We start from the raw sequence: 11,175 nt of genomic DNA on the forward strand, positions 1-11,175 counted from the left end.
TTTAAGTGATGCAGTAGACCTATTGCGGTGGTAATAAAAAGCGACGCTATATAGGTACCTTTTAGAGGCGGAGTTTGTTTATTGCTGCGGGCTTTCCATTGCCGCCATGTAAGGGTAGGAATTTGGTAAATCAACCTTTAGTGGTGGTTCATATGCTCCGCTATAAGTGTCCACATTTAGCGGTGGGCAATAAGTGCTGCTATAGGGTTCCATTTAAAATGTTCCAAGTACACTTTTAACGGCACTTCTGACCACCGCTATAGGTAGTTTTTTTTTTCCCACAATAACATGTAATAGTGATAACATGTTTACAAAAAAACCTGTAATAGTTTTGACTCTACTAACACAATACCACAAATGTAACTAAGACAACACCACAAATGTCTCCAAACTAACACAATATTAACATAGGATCAAATAGAGAAATATATTATCAATATACATAACAGTGTCTATAATATCATCATCATTAGATTGACAAAAAGATGTGGTCCTAAGAATAAAACAACTGCCCAAACTAAGTTAATTACATAATCAAAGTTCCAACGTGTTAGAAAATATCCTACAACACTTGCAAAAAATGCGGTTGTTCAAATGTAATTCTTTCTACACAAAATGTCCTCAAACACCAAGATTAAACTGATTTGTTTGTTTCTTGATGATCTTTGGAGAGTTGGAGATTGTTGGTCTGAAGGAACACCCTAGATACAAATTATGATTAGTTAATAAGTTCATATAATAACCATGTTGAAAAACACAATAATATACCTATGTACAAATAGGATACCAAAAACAATTTTTCCTTCAAAGAAAGGAAGCTTATGAACCACCAAACAAATAAGCAAAAGAAAAGGGAACAATAAGAGTTGACAACTTATTTAAACTTCTTATAAAATGATGCAAAATATAAGTAGTTTTGCTATGCCATTTCATGTTTCAAAGACTAAAATAAACAAATATATAGGCACAATGACCTCACAAACATTTAGTTTCAAGACCAATATACCTATGTACAAATAGGATAACAAAAATAGTTTCTCTTTCAAAGAAAGCAAGCTCATGAACCACCATTCAAATATGTTAGGACATATGTGTTTCATTTGTTAGGAACATATGTCACTATTTTATGTAATTAGCTAATCCTTTGACAAAACACATTTTATTTGTAATTGGGTAGATCTAGGATGTATTTAATGCTTCAAGAAACAAGGTTTCAAGTTCAAGTGTAGAAACCATGCAAGTCTGTCCAAGATTCAAGTGTGAAAAGTGCTGTTCATTAAAGCTCAACAGCTAGAATCTATCGAGCCTTGAAGAGCTATTCCAACATGTGGCTTGACAGCAGCTCGACAGATAGGGTATCTATTGAGGTTTATGAAATTCAATTTTTTAGGATTGTTTTTCATCCAATCCGTGATTGTATGTTTAGGCTTTCTTTTCTCACAACCCTAGACATATAAAAGGATTATTTTAAGGGCCGTCAAAGGAGACACAAGTTGCACAAGTGTTGAGCAAAGTTTGTTCATGCAAATTGTGACCGGAGACAGAATTTACCCTAGTTCATCTTTTTTGTGAAGAAGCTACTGTGTTTGTGCACCGTAGGGTTTTGTAGCTAAGGAGCTTCTCAATCTTCATTGTGTGATGAACTGAAGAGCTTTGCAGCCAACAACCCTCTCTAGTTGGTGATTGAAGTCATATACTGGAATCCGCGCAATTGGTTAGACAAGTACTGTGAGCCATGCATTACAAAAAGAGATTGTCACTACAGAAGAAGTCTAATTGGGTATTAGGGTAAGGATTCAACTATAGGTTGGTAGAAGGTACTGGGATTCATTTACTTGTAACCGCTTGTTGTGATAATAGTGGATTCTCGGGAGTGGTGACCTTAAAATCACCTGGTGGGGTTTTTGCTATGTAGATTTTCCCAATTCGTAAACAAATCACTGTGTCAATTTATTTTCCGCTGTATACTTAGTTTAATTGGTGATTTGTTTGTGTTACCATGCGTTTGCATGTTAATTTGATTAATTAATAATCTTGGTTAATTAATCAATTAATTTATCACAAGGGGTCAGTATGTTTTTGGCCTATCAAAATAAGTAAAATAAAGAGGAACAATAAGAGTACACAACTTATTCAACCTTCTTATAAAATGATGCAACTTTGCCATTTTATCTTTCAAAGACTAAAATAGACTAATACATAGGCACCATGACCTCACAAAAATTTAGTTTCAAGACCAATACAACTCTATACAAAAAGGACACCAAAAACAGTTTCTCCTTCAAAAAAGCAAGCTCATGGACCACCATTCAAATAAGCAAAAGAAAAGGGAACAATAAGAGTTCACAATTTATTCAACCTTCTTATAAAATGATGCAAAATATAAGTAGTTTGCAAGTACAACTTCTAATAATTAAGGCAAAATATAATGAATGATAACTAGAGTATTAACTAGACTTATCATCATTGGACTCATCATCATTTGACTCTTAAACATCATCACTAAACTTTTCATCATCTATAAAGTCTTATTCAAGCAATTCATTCTCACTGATCAACGGTGTATCATAAATGGTTCATTCTTCATTAACTCGAGATCAAGTACGGTTGTCATTTGCATCATCACATGCATCATCAATAGTTATATTATAAGGGACATTCTCAAAATAAGTATCCACTTCATTATCATCATCATGTGAAACATTAATATTAACATCAAACACCTCCCTAGGTTTTGTTTTAACTACCACTACCCAATCTTTATGTCTCACATCTTCCACATAAAACACTTGCAAAACTTGAGATGGTAATACATACACTTCCACGTAAAACACTTGTGACGCTTGAGATGCTAATACACCTCCCTAGAGTTAAGAAACAAATCATCTTTTATCTAACAAAGAAAAAACCTATGTTCCTAAGAAAACAAATATAAAATGCTTACAAGTATTGGAAAAAAAAATAGTAATCAACAAACCTAACTCAACAATATCCATCCAAAATTTTGAAATTTAATAAACACTCCTAATATCAATTCAAACCACCTTATAACACCATGCAAACCACCCGCTTGCTCCAACACAACAATCCACCCCAACACAATTATTATAATTACAAGTACAATGTTTAATAAGTATTTAAGCAAGTATTACTTACTATGCTCTTCGTCAAGCCAATGAGATAATCCTCTCCGTCACTCTCTGTCATGCTCGAATCGACCACAGACTCATCTAGAGAACTGAGATCCTGTTGATCACCGATAAAAGAAACAGAAAAAATAGTAATAATTAAACTCAACTCAGCCGAACCAAACAAGAGGAAAATTGAACGAACTCAAAGAGAATTGAAAAAATACTGACCAGATTTGATGGAGTGGACAATGTAACCGGCACTGAGGTTATTAAAATAAAAGGTGGCTTAAAGTCCACTCAGAATCACAATCTGAAGTGACAAACATTTACAAATTAAAGACAAATAAATGAAATAAATTTCATAGAGGATCAATTAAATTCCACCATACACGCTCATGCTTCTTCATCATAAGCCTCTATTTGGATGCTGATATCAGTAAGAAACTCACTATTCTATATATTTTGATGAATACCATTGGCAAAATAGAGAGCATGTAGCATATATGGGAAGTCTATAAAATAAGCTTCATGAAAATCAAAATGACCACTACTAGTATAAAATAAAAGCCAGAGAAATTTACTAGGAAAAAAAAAAAAAAAGAAGATAAATCTTTAGGAATGGTTATTAGACTTGGAGAGGTCAGACCCAGAGCTTATATAACTTAACTATAAGTACAACCAATAGATAACATAATAATACAATGTCAGATAGAAGTAAGATGGTTAGTAAATATAAAAATTAAATTCTAGAATACAAGCTGTTTTTTCAGAAATAGATTTACAACACATATGGAATATAAAACCTTCAATCATACAATTTGCAGCATTAATCATCCTAGAAATCCAAGAAAAAACCAATAAACGAAAAAAAATGAAAAACCCACAAACTGGCATTTCACATAACTCATCTTTGAAACTCTCTTGTTTCCAAAGACCCACTAATAGATTTTGTACTTGCAAACAAAACCCTAAAACATCACATGGAAATCCCAAAAAAATTCACACACATAAAATAATATGATCTATCAAATAAAATAAATCAATAGAAATGAAAATCTTAGATTTTACAGTGATTGGAAGTGAGAAATGTGAGGATTGGTGTCGCTACTCGATCAGAAGAAAGAAGAGTGGGCTAGGCTTGGCACGGCGATGGGCTTAACTTGGCTTGATGGCATTGGGTTTGGCGGTGCTGGGCTAGACTCGGTGGCTTTGGGCGGGCTCTACTCGTCAATGTGACGGTGATTCTGTGTGTGTGGAGTGTCGTGTGTGTGAGTGAGAAATGAAGAGGATTCTAGAGAAAATGAGATGTTGCTTTTGTGTGGGAAATGAAAAACAAAAATGAAAATTTAGGCGGGTAGGTAAAAGCAAAAACATGCCTGGGCAATTAAAAGGTCTATTGCAGTGGTCACTCCAACCATTGCTATAACTAAGAAAACATGCCGCAAAAAGGTGTATATTGTGGCGATTCGGTATACTGTTGCTATAACTAAGAAAAATGCTGCTAAAACACATATATTGCGATGGTTTTTTATACTGCTGCTATAGAGCGCTGCAATAAAAGACTATATCTATTGCGGCGGTATAATGGTACACCGCAATATATCTCATGTACAGGGGGCAAAAAACCCGCCACAATAGCCCGTTTTTCTTGTAGTGACTAAAAAGGCAACGCAAAGAAGTCATAACAGATTTTGGCAGGAAATGTTTACAAAACATAAGCAAATCAAACAAAATATAAAAGTTTTCAAACTCAAGCACTAAACAATTGATCACAGTTAGAACACCCAAAGTCCTTTTCACATAATCACAAAAATCAGTATCTTTGTGAAGAGAGGCCAACCCTATCACCATGAATCTAAAAAACATTGATTAAAAAAAGAAAATTATAGAGACATTGAAACTTGGTGATTGAAAAAAGAAAATTACATGGAGAAAAGGCCATGTCGAATTGAGGGAGTTTTCCCCCTCACTTTGATGTTTGATTTTTGCGTTGCCTTACTCCTTATGTATAGGTTTTAAGAGATTTATATATTACTACTTCGTAGCTGAATTTCCTTTGTGCCTACTTAATGTCAAAAAACTAATAAATAAATTAATTGAAAAATTATATATAAAATTGAGGGACTACCAAAGCTTATGTGGCAAAATATAAGGTCAACAAATAGTCAAACACCTTCGGTTTTATAGTATATATATAAACTATAACTCAACAATGTTGTGCTGTACATTCTTTCAAGATGCTAAAACTGACTTTGAACTCAAAATTTTAAAAATCTTTTTTGATTGACGTGATAAACCTATCATTCAAAAATTTATTGTTTGTAATCCCGACTTTTATATTGAGTAGTAATATCCAATTTTAAACAATTTTTCTCTTAAAATATACAACAATTGTGAATGGTTTCCTCATAAATTGACTCACACTACAAAAACCTAAATTAAAAATTTTTAATCTAGTTATATATTCTTTGAAGAAAATGTAAACCATAAAGTGAATAAACTGTATAACGTATACCGTCAAAAAAACAAAAACCTAAACAATTTATAAAAAATACCTCCATGTAATAATTATACATGCATGTATAATTATTGCATGGACGTATTTATATTTTATCAATTTCTTAAGTTAGTAGTGTGCAAGCCAACTGTAAGCCTTTAGCTAATAACATGAACTTAGATATTATCGTCAACTACAATCAAATTTATTCTTAGTACTCACTGCACATATATTCTTAGTGTATATACTATATATATATATATATATATAGAGAGAGAGAGAGAGAGAGAGAGAGAGAGAGGAGCTTAATAGACGACAAGGGCAAGGGGTGGATTTGTACAATCGAAGATGGTTTGAACGGACAACAAGGACTTAGACAAAGAATCGAGCCACACAATAAGACTAGAACAATTTTACACGGTTGCAGCATGCTTTCAGCGGCGTAAGGAGGATAGTTTTTGAGTGAAATACTGAGATTGTTTTTAATTTTTTTCCCTTTTTAGAAAGGTCTTGATTTACATTGAGCATGAGATCTAAATAGATTTGGGTTTACTTTTTTTTTTTTTTTTTTTTTTTGGGTGATGTGGAATTTGTTAAAGTTGTCTCTCCAATTGAATTTTGAGAGATTATAGGAAAAATAATAGGTTAAGTGCTATTTTTAAGGGTTCTTTACATTTTAAAATTTTAGAGAGACCGGATAAATGAATTTTGGGAGGAATTAATAAAAACTCAGGGGGTACACCCCCTAGCTCTACCTTTGGGTGGGTTTAAAGATGACGCATGAGGAAAATTACAAAAAGCAAACAACGTTTGCTTCAAGATAAATGACCTATCCACAAGGACATGGTCTAGAATCTACCAAAAAATATGAAATTTTATTAAACTGAAATTTCAACTTTTATATTTTCATTTACATGCTTTGGGGCTAATTTAAACATTTTGTAAAACTTGATTAGCAAGTAAAACTATTCTAAAAGAGATCATAATTGATATTACCCTACCATAATAAGACCATAATTTGACTAAAAACTTTAAAAACATCTAAAATCAAGAAAAATAATAACCCTAAACCTAAAATTTCAAAAATTACATTTAAATAAAACTAAAATCAATAAATAATAAAAATTAAATTGTAGACTCTATCCTACATCAGACACCTCCACTTGAAAGAACACTCTCCTCAAGTTGATATTGGAAATCTAAAGTCTTCCATGCCAAACGAATAAATATTTTGAATACTTCAATAGTGTTATTGTAGACGACTAAATTTCTAGTTTGAAATAAATCAAACAAGTAAAATAGTTTCACAAATGCAAATTTGTATTGATGATTGTGAGGTACAATTCTCTAAAATTACAAAAGAGTGATCTTCTGATCCGATCTCCTTGCAAGACTTATTGATTGGATTTGTGGTAATGTGATTTTGACTTGAACACAAAATATCCTTCAATTTGGTTGAGGGATAGATCGAAGATTGCTGAAACGGAATTACAATGAATGTTAGACTATGAACTTGTTAGAAATCCTTTGTTCTTCACGTTCTTCGTGTTCTTCGTGTGTTCTTCGTCTTTGAAGGTTTGTGGTGGAAGTTCTTCGAGGCTTTAGAAGCTTGGATCCATAGAGCTTCACTGATTGGTGATTTGTTGATGTTTTCGGACACTTCGAGCTTGATTCCCGCAAACTTTAGGATCTAGGCAGATGGTTTGGATGATTCTGCTTCGAATGTTCTCTAATTTTAGGGTTGAAGTTCTTGAAGTTCTTGAAGGCTATGAGGCTTGATTCTTGCAGAGCTTTTTCACTTCTGAATCTTGGTCCTTTTAAATGTATTAGGAAGGCTTCTATTTATAGGAGTTTGGGGGTGAATGAGCAACACATGACGAAGTCTGATTGGTGACACATGTTACAACCTGATTGGTCTGCTTATGTCATCGCTTACACGTGCTAGATTGCTTGTGTCATTGCTTACATGTGTTGGACTGCTTGTGTCATCGCTTACACGTGCTGATGTGTGATTGGTTTCTACATGACACTTGACAAATTTCTGTTGGTTTCTGAATAGTGATAACAAAACCTAGCAGCAATACGTGGTGCTTTGTAATTGGCTGTATTTTGTGAACTTGGTAATGTGACGTGTCAGCTTGTGATAGGTCAGGAATTTTCCCTCTCTACAGTTATCTTCTTTCAAACTTCCATATCATCAATTGAGCAATTTGAAACTATTTTTCTTTGTCCTTTGATGAGTAAGAAATTTACGATCATCATTAAGTTGAAACCGTCATTAATTAAGAGACGATGTTACGCATTTATTACGCCCATTGATGGTAAAGTGCAATGAATGGAGCAACAGTCATAGAGTGAGCTGTGAAACTTCAAACAAAGATTTCATAATGCACTAGCCATTGAGCATAAATACAGCAATTCATTGCCCATCAATGAAGCACACAACTATAAAAGAGAAAGCAACAGAATTAAAAGGTACACACAAATACTCTACGAAAAATCACTCTCTAGTCTGTTTCTCTCTAAAATCTTTCTCCTTTACTGACTTAAGCATCAGAGACGGTTTGGCTAACACCACACCGACATGTTACTCTTCCACCCAGTTCATTTTGCAGGTTTTCCTCCAACAGAGACGACCCCAATAAGGAGCTTAACTATTGATTTTTTGCATCATCAGTTTGGTGCTGTCTGTGGGAATTGCTAATCATTCAAGCCATCTTTCCCAGTGACAAAAGAGTTCCTCGAAGTACTAGATGGAGGTAGAAACTGCACAACAGCCATAAGCTGTGCAATAACAACAAATCTAGGCCCTTTTGGCTAATGTGGAAGAGCTAACTCGCCAGAATGGAGAACTGCGAAAGACAATGGAATCCCAAAATGCAGAGCGTCGGCGAACAGGTGAAAACCAAAATGAAGAAGATCAAACTCTCAAGCCAACAGACGAGACAAGACCTCAGGAGAAGATTCCTCCAGAATGGAGAATGAGCTTCGTAACATGAGGAAGGAGATGGACGAGCTAAAAAGTGCTATAAAGGACAATGGAGGGGAGAATCTGGATGGGATGATTCGAAGGATGGACTCACTATTCACTACTGAAGTATTGAACCAACCCCTCCCATCGAAATTCTGTCTCCCACAGTTGGAGTAGTATGACGATTCCAAGGATCCCTTGGATCACATTGAATCGTTCAAAACACTGATGTTATTACAAATGACCCTAGACGAGGTGATGTGCAGGGCATTCCCAACAACCCTGAAAGGAGTAACTAGAGTATGGTTCAGTAAGATACCCCTAGGAACTATTGTAGATTTTGAACAACTCAGTAAGGGTTTTGTTCGTCATTTCATTAGGGGGCAAAGACACAAGAAGCCAACTGGTCAACTTCTCAACATTCAACAAGCAGAAGGAGAATCACTAAGACAATACGTTACCTAATTCAACAAGGAGCTACTGTAGGTAGACGAAGCTGAAGATTAAGTCATCCTAACAACTTTCCAAGCAGGGTTACTACCCGAGGATTTTTTCTTCTCAATCACTAAAAGTCCACCAAAAATAGTCACGAAGTTGCTCCGAAAGGCTCAGAAGTACATGAATGTAGAAGACGCGGTGCTCGCAAAAGAAATGAAAGGAAAGAGGAAGAGAGACGAAGGAACAAGCAGTAATCATGATAAAGGGAAAGAGACAGAAAGTGTTGGGCAGACCACAGGGAAAAAGATGGAACTTTTGGACAGGAAGCCAAAGTTCACTAACTTTACTCCTCAAATAATGCCAATTGAGCAAGTCCTGATACAGATAAGAGATGATCCCTCCTTGCAATGGCCGAAGCCAATCAGCACTCTAGCAGTAAGAAGAGACGAGCAAGTACTACAGGTTCCACTAGGACCATAGGCATCGCACCGACGAGTTCAGGCATTTGAAAGACCAAGTGGAGACTTTAATCCAACAAGGAAAGTTATAGAAGTATGTCAGGAAAACGGAGCCTTACAGATACCAACAGAAGGAAGATCAAGATAGAAATCAGGGAGCAGGAGATAGTAAACCTCCCGCAGGAAAGATAAAGACGATCTTGGGAGGACTAACAGCAGGCGGAACACTGAAGTCCCTGAAAAAAGCCTGTGGGAGAGAAATAAATAGTGTCTATTTGCGGCTCCCTCCAATGAAGATGCTAAAGAATGACGAACCTGATATTGTTTTCTCAGAGAGAGACAGTCGCGACATCAGGCTACCCCATGACAATCTACTGGTAATCATGCTCAGAGTAGAAGAATTTAACATCCACCAGTTGCTCATTGACTACGGAAGCTTAGCAGATATCATTTATTTACCTGCGTTTTAGCAGATGAAACTAGATAAGAAAAGGATCAGACCTTTCACCTCGCCTCTAGTAAGCTTCACAGGGGATACAATCATCCCTAGGGGCATCGTCACTCTAACCGTAATTGCAGGCACTTACCCAGCATAAGTCACCAAGGAAATTGATTTCCTCATAGTAGATTGCCTTTCGACTTACAACATTATCTTGGGAAGACCTGCACTCAACAGGCTAAAAGCAGCAACGTCAACATATTACTTGAAGGTGAAGTTTCCAACAACCCATGGAATAGGAGAAATCAGAGGAGACCAAGTTCTAGCAAGAGAGTGCTACTAAGCTACCTTAACATCGGGGGAGAACCACATGTGGGTGATCAATGAACTAGAGCCCATCCCCGAACCGTCAGAAACACCACAAGAAGTTGAGATCAGCACTCCCAACTCTAAAGAAAGAGGAGATGATTTCCTTCTTGAGGGCAAACTGAGATGTTTTCGCCTAGAAATAGGATCAACACTCCCAACTCTAGAGAAAGAGGAGATGATTTCCTTCTTGAGGGCAAACTGAGATGTTTTCGCCTGGAAACATGAGGATATGCCTGGAATTGATAAGAAGATCATACATCATTGTCTCAAAGTCAACCCAAAATGCAAACTTGTACAGCAGAAGCATAGAGAATATTTGTACCAGAGCGCAACAAAATTGTAACTAAAGAAGTAGAGAAGTTACTAGAAGCTGGTTTCATCAGGGAAGTCTTCTACCCAGATTGGCTAGCAAACGTGGTAATGGTAAAGAAGAGAAATGGCAAATGGAGAATGTGTGTCGATTTCGCAAACCTAAATAAAGCCTGCCCAAAGGATAGCATCCTTTCGCCAAGGATTGATCAACTGGTAAACTCAATTGCAGGACATAAACTCTTAAGTTTCATGGATGCATTTTCTAGTTACAACCAAATCCTTATGGACGAAGAAGATCAAGAGAATACCTCGTTTGTCACCAGCCAAGGGTTGTACTACTACAAAGTTATGGCCTTTGGATTGAAGATAGCAAGAGCCACATACTAAAAATTGGTGAACCGCATGTTCTCTCACCAAATTGGAAGGAATGTGGAAGTATATGTAGACGATATACTGGTGAAAAGTAAGGACAAAGCCAACCACTTGGACGATTTGAAAGAAACCTTCAGCACACTACGTAAGTACAATATGAAATTAAACCCTACAAAGTGTGTTTTTGC

General features: G+C 35.8%; 1 long non-coding RNA gene across 1 annotated transcript; it reads right to left on the reverse strand.

Moving 5' to 3' along the window:
* Positions 1–390: 390 nt before the first annotated feature.
* LOC115958419 lies at positions 391–4,446 on the reverse strand. The gene is made up of 3 exons (XR_004084527.1): positions 3,360–4,446; positions 3,157–3,246; positions 391–701 (listed from the first exon to the last, which is right to left on the reverse strand). It is a non-coding gene; the product is annotated as an uncharacterized LOC115958419 (long non-coding RNA).
* Positions 4,447–11,175: the final 6,729 nt, after the last annotated feature.

This window comes from Quercus lobata, chromosome 8, assembly GCF_001633185.2.
Source record: "Quercus lobata isolate SW786 chromosome 8, ValleyOak3.0 Primary Assembly, whole genome shotgun sequence".
In the NCBI taxonomy this organism is placed as follows: domain Eukaryota; kingdom Viridiplantae; phylum Streptophyta; class Magnoliopsida; order Fagales; family Fagaceae; genus Quercus; species Quercus lobata.